The sequence below is a fragment of the Mastomys coucha genome, unplaced genomic scaffold (assembly GCF_008632895.1).
Source record: "Mastomys coucha isolate ucsf_1 unplaced genomic scaffold, UCSF_Mcou_1 pScaffold13, whole genome shotgun sequence".
Classification (NCBI taxonomy): domain Eukaryota; kingdom Metazoa; phylum Chordata; class Mammalia; order Rodentia; family Muridae; genus Mastomys; species Mastomys coucha.
In genome coordinates this window covers 40971607-40989254 of record NW_022196895.1, presented here as the reverse complement: position 1 = coordinate 40989254, position 17648 = coordinate 40971607, and the positions used below count along the sequence as shown (strand labels likewise).

General features: G+C 39.4%; 1 pseudogene; it reads right to left on the bottom strand.

Moving 5' to 3' along the window:
* Positions 1 to 348: 348 nt before the first annotated feature.
* The window catches only part of LOC116087461, a 111203-nt pseudogene continuing 93903 nt past the window's right edge, over positions 349 to 17648 (bottom strand).

The following is a 17648-nucleotide window of genomic DNA, read 5'->3' as shown; positions in this document are numbered from 1 at the left end:
GATTGTTTTGTTCAGTTCCTTCACCTGTTTGGTTGTGTTTTCCTGTAGTTCTTTAAGGGCTTTTTGTGTTTCCTCTTTAAGGGCTTCTACCTGTTTAACCTGTGTTCTCTTGTATTTCTTTTTTTTTTTTTTAAATTCTTGCAGTGAATCTTTATTCACATTTTTACATTGCTATATTCTGAATTGGTATAATTCAAAATACAGACATTAAGCATACACACAGTATACTGATGAGCCCGAGCCCTCTGGGCAAGCACAGTCAGAAAAGTGCTGAACTTGTGCTCACTTAGTTCCCAGGGCCTCATAAGTGGAGCCTGGTGCTGTGGGTCAGGTTCAGGTGGGCTCCTCCTAACTGCTTATCTTCTCTTGCTTCTGCTTCAGCTTGCTCCACATCCTCTCCAGGGCCACCTTTCCCATGAAGAAAGTGATGGCAAAATTATGCTTGTACCAGTCTGGGTTATAGCACTGTGCTTCTGGAAATTCTTACCCAGAAAGTCCTTAATAGAAGTTGGCCATCTCCTCTGCATCCAGCATTGCTCCTCGGCCTGACTCGGTTCACAGGCCTGAGCCTTTAGCTTGTACTCTTGAGTAAATGAATTCTTCTTTTTCCTTATTAAAGGATAAATTCTGCTTGGCCCAGAAGTACTGATTCCATCCTTGCATTTCTTGTCTCAATTCTCTAAGCCTTCACTCCAAGGGAGACTTGTTTTCAGGGATGTGAAAATGAACAGGATGAAGGTTTGAGTATCTGTCTGGGGGACCTATCCAATGATGGCAAGACTGTCTTGGAGGGCAGAATCTTGAGACCCGGCTGGACACCACATCCCTGCACTTTGCTTCAAGGCTGCAAAGTCACCATTCTCTCTTGTATTTCTTTAAGGCAGCTATTTATGTCCTTCATAAGTCCTCTATTATCATTAGATGTGATTTTAAATTAGAGTCTAGCCTTTCTGGTGTGTTGGGGTAACCAGGTCTCATTGTGGTGGAAGAACTGAGTTCTAATGATGCCAAGTAGCCTTGGTTTCTGTTGCTTTTTTCCTTGTGCTTGCCTTTCGCCATCTGGTTATCTCTGGTGTTAGTTGGTTTTGTTGTCTCTGACAGTGGCTTGTCCCTCCTGCAAGCCTGTATGTCAGAACTCCTGGGAGACCAGTTCTTTCCCAGATGAATTTGAGTATGGACAGCTATGGCATAGGGTCAGCTCTGGGGTGCAGACAGAAACTAGAAGGACTCTGTCCCCAGATGATCCTTGTTTCTTGTGTCCTGATGGCTCTGGGAGAGTCCCTCTTCGACCAGGAATTTGAAGAGAAGTGGTAGTCTTACCTGTGCCCTCAGGTGTGTAGGCACTCCTGGGAGACCAATTCTCTCCAGGAGGTATTTATGTATGTAGCTCTGTGGCATAGGATGAGTTCTGGGCACAGATGGAAACTAGAAGACTCCTGTCCCAGGCAGCTCATCAGTTCCTGTGTCCTGAAGGTTCTAGGCAGGTTCCTTTGAGCAATGGTGGTCCTACCTGTGCTCACAGGCCTGTCTGTACTCCTAGGAGGCTCGCTCTCTCCCAGCGCTACTTGGGTTTGGAGCCCTGTGGCTGAGGTTCGGCTCCAAATTATCCAATTCTTTATGATACTTCCTTCACTTTATTTAACTGCAGCATCAATATTTGGTTTTCTAAGGGAACAGAACTAAATATATATGTGTGTGTGTGTGTGTATATATATATGTATATATATTATATGTGTCATATATATTCAGTATTATATATTATATAGTTATGTATATTCAGTTTTATATATAAAGCTTGTTACATATTATATTTATAATATATATATATATATATATATATATACAGTCATATATGTATTACATATAATTTATTAGATTGCCTCTCATCAAAAATGGCTATCTTATGGTAGAGAAGACAAATATCTGGTATTTATTAAATCCATGAATCTGAGTGTCCCAGGAGTCCTCCAATTTGACTCTAAAGGTATTGAAGATACCTGGACCTTCAGTCTACATCAGAATCCCTAAGAATTTGATTCTTCTATTGGAGAAGGAATGCCTCATCAGCAGTATAGACCGAGTTGCCAGCAAGAGTGAGGACAAGCACACAAAACCAGTTTCTTTCCTCTGGGTTACCACCAAAAGTTGCTGACCACCTTTAGGGTGGGTCTTTTTGCTTCCAGTTATCTGATCAACAAAAAAAAATTCCTCTCAGGAGTGCCCATCAGTCTGTGTTTCAATTCATTCTGAATGAAGTCAAGTATTTATCAGTGTGACATCAACCACATCTCCTTACATGCTTAATTTTCAAACAAAACAAATAATCAAGTCATAATCCTTTCTTTATGCCGGGAGCACACAAATCTACTCTATTAGCTATTTTGAATAATACAATTAATTGGTGCCTATCTATTATTACCTTACAGTGTTGAACCATTAGAAGTTATTTCTGACATCCTACTGTCCCCCTAAACCCACTCTCCATCCTCTCCTTTTCTGCCTCCCCACATTGTTCTCATAGAAAATGTAACATTGACAAGTCTTCTCTCTTTGTTATTTGTCTGAGAATCTTCATTTATGCCCTACTTTGAGGGATAATTTCACTGCTACATGTTCTAGGTTAGTGAGGGTTCGGCTTTTCCCAATACTTACTGTACTACATGTCCTCCTTTGTATAGTTTCTGATAAGAAGAAGTTTCATTTAATTCATACACTTTCTCCTTGATAGATAAGATTCTCATTTCCATGGTCCTGGTCCACTAAAGAATTTCTTTTTCTTTGATATTCTGTAATTTAGGCATAATGGACCAAGGTATCATTTTTCAGTATTTGTCCTGTTCTTCACCATCTAAGCCTTCTGATATGTAGCTTGGTTTTGAAATACATTCACCCATTACTTTATATTACTTATTCCTGTCTCCATTGCTAGTGTTCCCAACCTGTGTATTGCGACAACTTCTGCAATTACCCATAATGTTTGGATATTCTGTTATTTTAAAATTACTTTTATTATTCACTATGGTTTTTTTTTTTTTTTGGAATTGGAGAGTGAAGCAAAATAAGGCATATGTTTCTAAGACAATGGTTCTCAACCTTTGTAACACTGTAACACTTTAATGTAGTTCTTCATGTATGATAACCCCCAACCTTAAAATTATTTGTTTCTACTTTATAGCTGTAATTTTGCTATCGTTGTGAATTATAATATAAACATCTGATATATAGGATAGCTCATATGTGATCCTCAAAGCAGCCCCAACTCACAGGTTAAGAGCTACTATTCTAAGAGATTAGGCAAGACAAAGACCTAAAATTCAGCCACTCTAGTGTCCTTGAAGACTGTATCTGGTTTGCTTGAATGACACTGATATTAAAAAAAAAAGTATTGATTGAATAGGATGTTCTATAAAAATGACTTTAGGAGCCTTACTCACTATTGTTCACCTCTGTTAGCTTTGTTGTTATCATGGATCAAGTTATAAACTATTCCAGCTTAAGGTAATTGCTTGCTCTTCTCTCCAAAGTAATTATCTCTGACACACATATTATCTTTTCGTTATGTGTGCTACTTGTGTATTTTTTTTGCAACCTACACTGTCTATAAGCCCCAGAGGATAAAAATCATTCTGTTCTATCCAGCACTAAATGATTCACAATGTTTGAAATATGAAAACCCAAAATAATGTGTGAATGATCAGCTTGTCTGACTTGCTGAAAATTTCTGCTCCTATTATAAAATTATGGAGTGGGTCATAGAACAAAGACTATAATCCAGTCTGAGTAAACATGAGAAATGGATATTTGGGAGATGGTAAAAATGAGTAAAAAGAAAGTCAAGTCACAGCCACATGGCAGACCCTAATATCTCTCATAATAACAGGACATTGGAACTACAAAAATATTCATCAAAGAGTTCATTGTTTCTCTCTTAGTCAGTGTTCTATTACTATGAAGAGAACCATAACCATGGTAACTCTTATAAATCAAAGTATTTAATTGGGACTTCCGTATAGATTCCAAGACTTAGTCTACTATTGTCATTGGGCGGGGGGAAGCATGGTGGCCTATAGTCAGACACAGTACTAGAGAAGTAACTGAGAGTTCTACATATGTATCAGCAGGCAGCATGAATAAAAAGACAGTGGGCCCGACTTTGTCTTTGAAACCCAGTGATATATTTCCACCAGTAAAGCGACACCTACCTCAACAAAGCCACATCTACTCCAAGAAGGCAATATCTCCTAATCCTTCTCAGGTAATATTCATTGTCTGAATATTTAAAATACATGACCCTATGGAGCCATTCTTATTCAAATCACCACAGTTCCAGGTTCAAGAAGATGAGTGAGAATACCATTGATTGAGGAAGAGTTACTGAGGGTGAGGAAGGATCCGACACTAACTGACCAGCCAGTGAGAACAGACATATTCCTTAAAGGTCAATAATAGAATAGGCAAGATAGAAGCTCAAGCTCACACTTTACTTCACTGATGTCAGAAAGTAGTGCCACTATAAGAGGAAACTGATTTCCTCAATATGACAACTAGAAATCTTCACATTTGATCAAAGGATAGCTCATCTTCCATATCTCCAAGTCCAATTACATGGCTGAGGAAAAAGAAAGATGGAATCTTTTGAATGAAGGAATTACCTCAAGAAGAGTAACTATATTAAGGTTAAAACTAGCCAAAACATTTAATTTCTTTTCTCTTTTTCTTTTCCTTTTTTTTTTTTTTTCAAGACAGGGTTTCTCTGTGTAACCCTGGCTGTCCTGGAACTCACTCTGTAGACCAGGCTGGCCTAGAACTCAGAAATCTGCCTGCCTCTGCCTCCCAAGTGCTGGGATTAAAGGCAAGCAACACCGCTGCCCAGCACATTTAATTTCTTAATTGAATTATTTATTCGCTAAATCTGTATTATTAAAATAATTAAAGTAAAATTTAGTTACATAATTAAATTTTTATCTGATCAAGCTAATCTGATAAGATTTGTTTATATAACACTGCCTTTGACTTTGGATAAGTCGATGAGACAGTTTCCTCCCAGGGAACCAAGCTCCCTAGCACCTCAAGTCACTACAAGACTAGGTATATCCTCTTTCACTGTGGAAGCCTAGGACAGCCTAGCTAGTGGAGCAGGATCTATGGGCAGACAACATAGTCAGGGTGTGATGGTTTATATATGCTTGGCCTAGGGAGTGGCACTATTAGGAGGTGCAGCCTTGTTGAAGTAGGTGTGTCACTGTGGATGTGGGCTTAAGACCCTCACCCTAGCTTCCTGGAAGTCCGTATTCTGCTAGCAGTGAAGATGTAGAACCCTCCTCCTGCACTATGCCTGCCTGTATGCTGCTATGTTCCCACTTTGATGATACTGGACTGAACCTCTGAACCTGAAAGCCATCCCCAGTTAAATGTTGTCCTTTATAAGACTTGCCTTGCTCATGGTGTCTGTTCACAGCAGTAAAACCCTAACTAAGACACAGGGTAAGTCCTGACTCCAGTTGTTATGGGACCCACATGAAGACCAAGCCACACATCTGCTATAGATATAAAGAGTTGGGGGCTAGGTCCATTCTTTGTATGCTCTTTGGTTGGTAGTTCAGTCTATGGGAGCCCCCAATGGTTCAGGTATGTTGACACTGTTGGCCTTCTTATGGAGTTACTGTCCCGTCACATCCTCAATCCTTCTCCAACTCTTCTACAAGACTTTTCAAGATCCATCTAATATTTGGCTCTGGGTCTCAGCATCTATTCCAGTCAGCTGCTAGATGGAGCCTCTCAGAGGACAGTTTGCTAGGCTCCTGTCTATGAATCCAGGCTGACAGATACAAACACAGCCTGAGGCTTCAAGTTAGTTGAAGGAGGAAGGCAGGCCAGCAATGTGTCTGTATAGGTCTTCTTAGGACAGCTTGGCACATCCCCTGCCCACCCCAATTGTCATAGATTGCTACTGCACTCATTTATGTCCATCTCATGCAGAACACCTGTGTATCCAGGCCAGCAGTGACAAATAGAGCTGTCAACAGAGTCTTCACATGTTGCATCATTGTGACAAGATCAACTCTTAATGACTTATCTTCTTCATCCAACAGATTAGTGCATCTCCCTGTGGGGATCTCTGAAAATACCACAGCCAGGAGAATAGTGATCTATGTGAGGCAAGAAGACAGTCTAGTTCAGCAAGACTTAGTAGCCAATGTTGATTCAAAATTCAAGAATCTGACACCAGGCAGCCTATTTTAGGTATCCTTAACACAACACAAGTTGGGGAAATTTTTTTCTGTGACAATTAATTCTATCCCAAATGTACCACAAAACTTAAGGCATGATTAATGGAAACTCTTGTAAAACATATATAACATCTTCCATTAAGACAAGTTTTATAGATTAACTGAAGATGCAGGCTCAAGGTAAACAAGTTCATGTGAGGGGTTCCCTGCAGGTATCGTACAGGGAAGCGAACCACGTGAAGAGGTAAGATGGAAACCATGTGCTGACTGATTTCCTCTGGATCAAAACTTTGGGGAGTCTAATGCCGGGAGCTTCACTGTCTGAATATTTAAAACACAGCGCATTGATGAGGAAAGTCAACAATCAATCCAATCAGTCCAGGTCAAAGTATACAATAAAACTTGTGGTGTAACAACATAGACACTTTTTTACATTGGACATGTGACCATGGAAGTGGGTTCTATAACTAATGGATAGCCAAAAGGTCACCAAGTTGTTAATAATCTCAACTTTCTGGGTGAAATACAGTCACGTGATTTTATCTCCTCCACTGTGGAGACACCCCTGCATGATTAACATCCCTGGTTGTCTTAGTGCTTCTCTCTGAATGCAAGGACCACTGTGCCTCCAACACTCATGATAATGGTCTACAGGAGGATAGCACTATAGATTGACTGAGATGGTAATGAGAGTCTTGGGGAGTCAGTGTGTTCACCAGGCTATTAACCATATCCATCCCCAGCCTTCTGGGCAGAAAATGGGTTTTCTGGGCAGAAACATGTCTCCCTTTGAAGAGACAACCCTGAGCATTTAACATTCCCAATCTCCCTGGTGCTTCTCTGTGAGTACAAGTACCTACACATTTTCTACATCTTTCATCCCTCATCTGAGAAGTTTATTTCTGCAGTTGATGGTGGCTAACAGTGATCCACAATTGGCCAATGTGCAGAGAATGAGAGAAAAAGGAATGTTCAGCCCAAACTTGGTCATCTGTATTATACTCATCCTCCGTCAGGAATGATTGTGGAAAAGAAATCAGAAAGATTCTAAGATCCAGAGGCAGGGGATGATTACAAGTGTGTTTTCAGACATACCAGGGCAGTTGCATATTAGAACTCACAATGGTTGGGACAGCATAAGATCGACACAAGCTCAAGCCAGACAAAATCCTAGCATGGAAAAGAAAGGTGTGAACAAAGCCATGCCCATAGCAGAGGAACTATAGGTAACTGATAGCCTCTGGGGAAGGAGAGTGAGAATAGTCCTCTAGTAGGTTAACTACACTCGAGTGGGAGGCCATACATCTGAAAAGATAAAGGCAGCCACAACTGCACTTGACGAGCTTTTTAAAAAGAGGAGGCTTGGATCTGGGAAGAGTTTGGAGTAAATATGGTCAAAATACATTACATGAAATTCTAATAAGAAGGTAAGTCATCAAATAACCATTAAACACATTTTTGTCTGTTTATGTACAAGACAGAAGTATTTCCAAGCTACTGCCCTTCAGTACAAGAGCATCTAGACACCAAGGACATAAAAATCACTATTTTCCATCTGACAAATTTCAGGGCGATTAAAAGCTGCAAATAACTCTTTTATCATAAAAGAAAAATATCCTGCAGAATCTAGGTGTGCAGAATTGCTATAAGCACACACACTGAAAGATGGAAGAAAAATAAAAACAACTTGGGAAGAGTGATGCTTAAAATGTTTTGTTTTGAGGTAATAACAATGTCAACCTTCTAAGCACAGCAGGCCCTGGAGCTGACTGCCTCCACCTGGATGTGGGCTCGTGCTGGCAGGTGCTTCCTAACCAAAGGCTAGACTCTGGTGTCTATTCCAGCAGTCTACATGTAGACGATGGCCTATAAAATTACTCAAGTTGTTCCTGTTTTTTGTTTCCCTGAGGATTTTTTTTCTGAAGCTCTATCCTTCTCCTCACTCTGTATTACTGTTTTCATCGTCAGCTGTCAAGTTGTATTTGCTTCACAATATTGTTAAATATCATCTCAGAAATCTAGCTTTGGTAGCTAACAGCAAAACACATAAGCTTTTGTTAGCTGTGTTTGTAAGTGTATTGGGTAAAGAGTATCCAAACAGGAATTGTAGGATCAGAATCCCAAGACCCTCTTTCCCTCTCTCTTTGTTTACTAACACTACTTTATAGTTTCCTACTCTCTGATCCTTGACAAAAACTATCAAACTCAAACAGTGGTAAACTTTACCTAAGTTATACATACACATACACAGACAGAGACATGGAGACGCATACACACACACACACACACACACACACACACACATCACACTCCCACATATAATGCCATGGTTACTTTTTAAGAGTCAGATCTCCAATAGGTAACCGCTGTTGATTGATGCCACTATATCTGAGGGGTGAGGGTGAGGTTGATTTTTGGAATATGGCAATGAATGCTAGTATTGAGCCAAGCATACTATCATTACGAAGGACACTATTGGTACATTGGTAGGAACAGGAAGCAACTCCAAGACTGTGCATCTTGTGTCTGCCCTAGCCCTGTTGTCTTCTCCATGTTGCTTCCAGTAGTCAGTCCTAAAATAGAAAGGACAGACAACAGAGAATTTAGTTTTTGCAGAATTGCAGACCCAGTATTACCAAACAAAGCACAGACATAATGATTTGGAGCTGAGGGCCAACATCATGCCCCTTGCCCTTTTGATCTCAAGGCTCAGCTCTGGGCCAGCTGCCGACGGCACAGCAGTTCCTCCAGTCAGCTGAGTGGGAGACAACAACTCGTTTACTTCTGAAAACACACACAGACTTTTGGTTATAAATGTTGAAACAGATCACCCGGGTCATCCACAAAAGCTCCACTAAGAGAAACAATGACCCAAATGCCAGACAGGAATAAATACCACCTTCATTATATGAGGCAGTTTAACCAACAAAATATAAATGAGGCATTTCTAAGACTCAAAATAACAACAAAATCAATCCAAATAAGTTACTTTCGTTTTGATATCAATGTTTTGCCTTTTTTCTTTATTCTCGAGTGAATCCCAGTTTCTTAGTAAGCAGGGGCTGCAGGACTGGCTGACGTCTTTCAACACGTACACTAGAGAGCCATTGCTATCCGAAGGCTCTGTGGGAAATAACACAGAGCTCCTAACTAGAAATTCACAGTCAACCAGTAAAACTCTGCTAGTGTGTTGTAAAACAAGTGATTATGCAGTGCCAAGACGGTGCTAGAAGAAAGACCTGAACTTCCTGAGAAGTTGACAGCTGTCAAATGCATTGCTGCTGATCACGAGATGGGTTACTGAGACCTACAGGCACGAAGAATATCCTCAAATGTCCCCCACAGAGACTCAATCAGAAATAAGAAAAGTGGGTATAAGGCAGAAACCTGTGGCAGTATTATTTAAGTTGTTGACAATGGACCATCAGAGGGAGACTTGCTAGACAGACATTTACAGAGGGACCTCCCTAGTAGAAATTCTGTAAGTGTTTAGAGTGATTGTGGTTTACAGTCTCGAAGACATTGCAGAAGCTAACGAATCCTTTAAAAGGAATTCAATAAAGAGATTAAGTAATTTAAAGAAGTTATATAAGTAATAATAACAATTAAGCCTTTCAGAATTAGAGAAAGAAATGAAAGCTAAAAGTAAATATTATAAAAACCAAGTTACTCATAAACTGGATCTAGCATAAGCATAACTTTTGCTCATTATTCAAGCCAGAAACTAGAACAGCTTTTTTAAAATGTAAGTAAAAAATAGGAGGAATAATATATGCTTGCAAAATGATACATTGGAATTCAATCTATAAAGTAAATAAAAAGGAAATAAGCAGAAATGAGAATGTTAAGTTATAAGTTAAAGCAACAATGTGAATAATAGAAAGAAAACAGAAGTTCCTTCTAATAAGGGAATAAAATAAATGAGTATTCTGAGCCCTGTAGATAAAAGGGAAAAAATTAATAAAATTAGATGTGACTATGATACTAGAAGAGGTCAAAGGACTATGAGAATAGCACCTAAATTCTATGTTAATAGCTTTCAAATTCTAGGAAAAATGGATGGATTTTAAGTAAACTAGAAGGGGCCAGAACTGGTCCAAAAGCAGAAAAATCTGACAACAAAAAATAATGAAAAGACTAAGTAATTTTTTAATCTACCATTTTAAAACATGTCAGAGAATTTTTATGGGTGGGATTTGTAAATGTTATGTTTGGTTTTTTGTTTGTCTGCTTGCTTGCTTGCTTGGTTTTTGTTGTTGTTGTTACTTGCTTGTTTTGTCAACTAGACATAGGTAGAATAATCTGAGAGCAGGCACCCACAACTCAGAAAATGATCCCATAACATGGACCTGTAGGCAAACCTATGTAGCATTTACCTAATTAGTAATTGAAAGGGGAAGTTCCAGATGACTGTGGGTGGTGCCATCCCTTAGCCAGTAGTCCTGGGTGTTACCAAACAGCATGCTGAGCAAGCCAAAAGGACCACACCAGTGAGTAGTACACCTCCATGGCCTCTGCTTTAGTTCCTGACTCCAGATTCCTAAACTGTTTGAGTTCCTGTCTTGACTTCTCTTCATGATGTATTGTAATCAGTGCATGTAAGCTGAAACAAACCCTTTCTTCCCCAGTTTACTTTTGGTCACAGTTTTTATCACAACAATAGAAACTCTAAGACAATAGGCATGTTGAAATAGACCATTTTAAAATATTTAAATGTTCAGTATACTAGTTTCAGATGACAGATGACATTGATATTTATAAAGTTAATATTTTTAAATATTAGTGTTTTGTGAAAGTGGATTATGTCTGTACACATGTGTATATACATATATGTATGTGTGTGTGTGTGTGTGTGTGTGTGTGTGTGTGTGTGTGTGTGCATGTAGAGGCCAGAGGCCAATGTCCAGTATCTTACTAAGTTACTCTCCACCTTATTTTTAATAATGTTTTTATTACTTATTTGAGACTGTCATACAATATATTTTGATAATATTTTTTCTAATACAATAGTTCTATTGACTGTTTGGAAATTTCATAATGTACCCCAATCACACTCACTTTCCATTCCTCCCAGAGTCACCCTCCTACCCTTGTATTTCCCTGCAAGAAAGAAAAATAAATACACCAAGTACAATTTGTGTTGTCCATATACTCATTGGAGCATTGTCAAATTCCTAGTGGCCAGGCCCTTAATATAACTGAGTTCTTCCCACCCCACCACCAGAAGCCATGAACTGTGAAGAGCTACACTTCAGCATTTCCATTACAATTTTTAAGAATTCTCTTCAATGGCTTCTTGTACAAACTGTTTCTTTTTGTTGTGATGAGTGGGTGGGTGTTGCAGAAACTTCTAATTGCTCTCATTCTCAATTATGTGTCTAGAGTCATTGAAACCACTACAGCAAAACATTCCTTGCCCATGCAACTGGTGCACGATCATGGATTTTCACATGATTTCTCGCAGCAGTGTGGACCACAGATAACAAGATGGTGTCCAACGGGAGCTCAGACCGTGACCATCAACCTGGCCTCCAATGATAACATGAGCTATAACATCAGCATGGCCTCCAGTAATATTACAGACTAGAGGAGATACTAACATGGCCTCCAGCAGCAGCAGCAGCAGCACAGATCACAGAAATCTACATGCTCCCCACATATTTTGATCATCTTTATTCCCCTATTTCCAGATCCTCCCATCTCCCTACCTACCCAATTTCATGTTTTCTCTTTTTCTAAATCTATAAAATCTAGTTTGTGTTATCTACTATCTTAGTCAGTGCTCTACTGATGTGAAGAGACACCATGACCAAGGCAACTCTTATAAAGGAAAACAATTACTATGGGCTGGCTTAAAGGTTCAGAAGCTTAGTCTATTATCATCAAGGTAGGACTCATAGTGGGGTGCAGGCAGACATGATGCTAAAGAAGTAACTGAGAGTTCTACATCTGGATTAGTGGTGATGATGAGAGTGACAAGGGACCTAGTTTAAGCTGTAGACACTTCAAAGCCCACTCCCAGTGACAACTTCAACAAGGCCACACCTATTCCAACAATGTCACACTTCCTAATTGTGCCACTCCCAGTGGGCCTAGGGGGACCATAATTGCTCATACTACCACAGCTGCCTAATCCTGGGCATAGGACCTGCCCTGGATCCACCTGACTTTCTGGAAGTACAGTCACTCCCTGAACCTGGATCCTCAATTGGGCTAGACTGACTGGTCAGTAAGTTCCAGGACGTCCTTTATCTTCACTCACTCAGCGCTGCAACTGTAGATACAAGCTGCAATACCAGATTTTTACTACTACTGGTTCAAGCTCAGTTCTTCATACTCACAGAGAGTATGCACGTCATCCACTGAGTCTTCCCAGGCCCAAGTTTATTGCCAATGTTGATTAATATTTGTAAGTTCCACTCACAAATGTACACAAAACTCTGAAGTATTAGCAAATTAAACCCAGCAATATATAGAAATAATACACAGCTATAACCAAGTGCTCTAATAGAGGAAAGCAGAGTTAGTTCCTTTAAGAAAGCTATCAATACAGTACAATACACCCTCAAATTCAAGACATTATAAATTGAGCAATCAGTTCAAATTCAAATTTGAAGCCAAATACACAAAAACTTCTTAAAATGTTACAAAGACTACCTACTAACATCAATGTTGACATACTAAATATATCAGGATTTTTCATAGGACCAAACAAATTTTAAACTTGCATTTTTTAAAAGTTATTCCATAGGCTAAAAAAATATAGAATAATCAGCTTGAAGCATTAATGAAGTCATTGAGTATCAAGCCTATAGAGAAATCATATAGACATTGATACTAACAAAGAAAGCCATTGTAGAGTTTTTAAAAAATAAGACTATTCTTAGATTTCTACAAAGCAATAACCATAAAGAAACTACAGCAATGTTTCTACATCCTCAACAGAAACTTTGATTCAAAGGTTCCTTTTGCTAAATCCACACGCTCAATTTCCGGGAGAATTCCGAGTGTTCAGCTTCAAAGAGATATAATTTTTTACAAGCAAGGACACATGTACAAAAAAAAAAACATAGACATATACAAGATGTCAAGTGCATGGACATTTGTACCACATGACTCTCACATATGTATCTATATATACATACATAGAGACAGAGACTGAGGGAGGGGGCATGCATATATTTTCACATCTTGAGTTTTTCAAATCTTTTCTTAGCTATATGGGAATGCTTTAAGAAAGAAAACATTGAACAGCATGAAGCATATCACTGTCTTTCAGTTTAATTTTATTCTCTCATCTTCTCTGGGGGAAGCTCACTGCCCTGAGCACCATGCTATGCCCACCAGACCACCATTGTCCTGCCACCTCACTGCCTACCTTCATCAGACCTGCTGATCTGGAACCATACAGGTTAGATTCCCTCCTATACCATCTCCCCTACGCTGAGTCCTCTGGGGCACAGCTAGAGCACAGCTTTCTTACTACAGCAAGCCCTGGATATCCTAACACAACCAAAGCACAAGAGAATTTTACCGCTTTATATAATCCAGTAAAAGTTAACTAAAACACTATTTTATTTCAACAAACATATGCCCTGTAACCTAATTTTCCTAAATTATATTTTTCTATCCTATCTGTATGTGTATTTTAAAATTGATCTAAAATAAGGTTTACCAAATATTAGCATTATTTATAACTGAGGGGACTCTGGTGTGATTTCACTTATTTTTCTTTATTACTTGAATATCTGATAAAGTTTATATTTTTCTTCATTAAACAGCTCAGTCACACAATTTAAAAAATATGAAGAAAAAGGAATAAGCTCAGTATACTCCAATGAGTTTCTATTTGATGTGCTTAGAATGCCTATTGGATGAGTCACAAAAAACACTATAATGAGAATTTCATTTTGTGACTTAACTTCATTACAGGACACAGAAGCTGAGACAGCCATTTTCATCACTTATGGGCATCCTTGTCTTGTTCTTATTCAATAATACAAATTAGAGTGGGATAAGCCTTCTCTGTGTCTGGGAAAATTGTCATATGGTGGATTCTCTTGGGATCTCTAAGTTTAGAATTGAATGAATCCCCAAGTGTTATGTTTAATCTATTTCCTATTATATAAACCAATCATTCTCTTGTATCTATAAAACGCGTGGGAATTTCACCTATGTATCATGGCACTCCAGCATTGTCTTCCCTGAGACCACCCAGCAGTACATATCTCACTGGATTCTGGTTAAACATAAGTGGTACCGTAAATGAAACTTAGTGGTGTTTATTTTTACCAACAAGAAACCAATTCTAAGAGCTGCAGTGTAGTAGACAAATAGCTCTGCTTAAACAGTCCTGCAGTTTCTATGTGTATGTTTGTGAAACTATAAATAGTCAGTCAAGGAAGAATGGTAGGTACTAAGTTTTCAGAGGGGAATTACCAACTTTATATGGGGAAATTACTCATAATAAGATGTAGGCATTACTTATACGGTGCTATGAATTTTGGCAGATTTATACACCTATTCAGCTACCACTAAAATCAAGGTCAAACATAGATGGATTATCTTATAAATTCCTACATACCCTCTACAACCAACAACTACTCATGTCAGCTCTACCCCAGAATTCAGGCAGTTGCTGATCTGCATACAAGCTTTTTTTTTGTTCAATTTCACACAAATGGAAGAATACAGCATACATTTTTTTCTGGTTTGGTTTCTAAAAAGGAACTGAATGACTTCCAGAGTTTTCCATTCTGCTACATGTATCAGAATGCTATTCATTTATTACTGAGCAGAGTTTTATGACATGGATTTTCTATAATTTGCCATTTATGGAGAGTTTGATCTTACTCAGAATAAAACTTCCATGTACACTTGAGTATAAATCCTTGTATAAAGCATGATCTCATTTCTATTGGGCAAATAACTAGAGAAAAGAAAAATATCCTGTTCACAGTAGTTCAAAGTAAAGTAAAATACTTAGGAATAAACCTAACAGTGGAAATGAAACCTATACTGAAACCCTCCAGACACTGAAAAGGATGTTAATTAGACAATGCAAAGGCCTCACATGCTTCTGGACTAGCATAATTAATATTATCAATATTGCCATATTGCTAAATTATAATCTAGAAATTTATTTCCTATCAAAATTTCAATGAAATTCTTCAAAGAACTAAAAAAAGAAAAAAATCAATCCAAAGTCTTATATGGAAATACAAAAGCCTTCAAACACCTAAAGCAATTCCAAGCAGGAAAAAAATTGTTGGACAGCATTACAAAACCTGACCTCAGATTATAGTCCAGAGCCATACTAACCAGAATAGCATGGTACTAGTGCAAAAACAGATATGTGGAACAGTCTGTGGAACAGGACAGACGACCCAGAAATAAATCCAAATATGTGTGACTACATAATATTTGACAAAGATGTTGAACAGGCACACACCCCACTGTATGAAAAGATAGCCTATTTAACAAATATGCTCACAAAACTTGACTCCAGCATGAAAAAATGAAATTGGATTTCTTTCAACTGCCCCCAAATCAGTTCACAATGGATTGAATGCCAGAATGCTATCTACCAAGTGACTACAGAGACTTCAGAGTGGGAACAGATCTTAGGCAGCTGTACTTCAAACAGTACATTAATATCTGCAATATGTAAAGAACTGCAAAATTTAAACACCCTGAGATGGTTTGTGTAGGAATTGTCTCCATAGATTCCTGTGTTTGAATGTTTGCCCCATAGGGAGGGCACTAATAGGAGGTGTGGCCTTAATGGAGTAGATGTAGCCTTGCTGGAGGAAGTATTTCATTATTGTTCAGGCTTTGAGGTCTCAGAAACTGAAGTCAGTTCTCCCCCTGCTACCTAAGGATCAAGATACAGAACTCTCAGCTTCTTCTCTAGCACTGTGACTACCTGCATGCTACCATGTTTCCTGCCAGTTGAAACCTCTGAACTGTAAGCTAGCCCCAATTAAATATTTTATTTTATGAAAGATGCTGTAGCCATGGTGTTTCTTCACAACAATAGAAACCTTAGAACATACCCCAAATTAATCAATAAATAGCCAATCAATAAATTGGACAATGAAATACCTAGTTCATGAAAGAAGCACAAATAGCCAATCAATATTTTGCCCCATCTAATTCCACCCTAGCCCTCGCCACCTCTGGCAGTCATGAAAGCTGACCACAGGGTCATGAACTATGGAGAGCTATCCCTGCCTTTCACCAGCTGTAGCACTTGGAAGAACAGGCCCTATACCTTGCCTGGACAGGACATCAGAGCTGATCCTGGTGATTAGGGAGACAAGTGAGCCAACCTTGAAGTTGAGAGTACTGTGGGAGAGCTCACCCTGAAGTCATGAGACCAGCAGGGCTGTCTCTTTCCCTTGTAGGCTACATCAATCAGGAGAGCTGGGTTTTATACCTCATTGAGCAGCACAATAGATCTGGCCCTGGTGGCAGGAGCAGGTGTGAGTGAGGAAGAGATGGCTTCACCAGATGTTCTCCACTCACTTTGTCCCTCACCACCTGAGGCAGGCTGGAGAGCTGACCCCAGAGGGTAATGAGAGTGGGAGATCCAGCCCTGCACTTCAGTTGGACAGCACAGTGGAGCTGACTATGGAGGCATAGATGTGTGTGAGGTGGCCCTGGGATCATGGGGGCAGGAGAGCTGACCCTGCCTCCTGCTGATGGAGACACTGAGTGACCTAGACAGAGCAGTGCTGGAGAGATAGACCTAGTGGTGCAGATAAAGGCGAGCCAGTGTCCTGACCATCTCAGTTACCAACCAGGACCAGACTTGGGACTCTGAGAGGGCCAACCCCCAAATCTATATCCTCTGTGGATGGTTGGGAAGTGTCAAAGTGCCAGTCCTGCTGATCCAAAGTTGCAGGGTCTTCATGACATAGGGCAACAACAGGATAACGAGAAGGAGTCTCAGTAAGGATACAATGTTGATGGTGTCACAGAAGCCAGAAATCTAGGACCAAACCAATGACCCATTGCAATGAACATTTGCAAGTGAAGATGTAAGGACAGAGGGATGTACTGTGGGTCACCCCGTGACACACTACAACTTCTATGATGAGATGTTTTCTATGTTTTTGTTGTTAGTGGCGGTGGACGTGGTGATTTGTTTGTGTGTCTTTTATTTGGGGCAGGGAGGAGGTTGCGAAGGCAAAGGAAGGATATGAAGGGACGGGGAGATGAACAGGACTGGGGTGCATGATGTGAAACTCACAAAGAATCAATGATTTAAAAAAAAAGCTGTAAGTCACTCGTGGGCAGCTTATGAATATATATATCATCCTTTTCATCATTCTTCCAAGCCAACCTTTCTACTTTCCCAGATAGTCCCATATTCCCCAACCCCTGACTCTCTCTCTCTCTCTCTCTCTCTCTCTC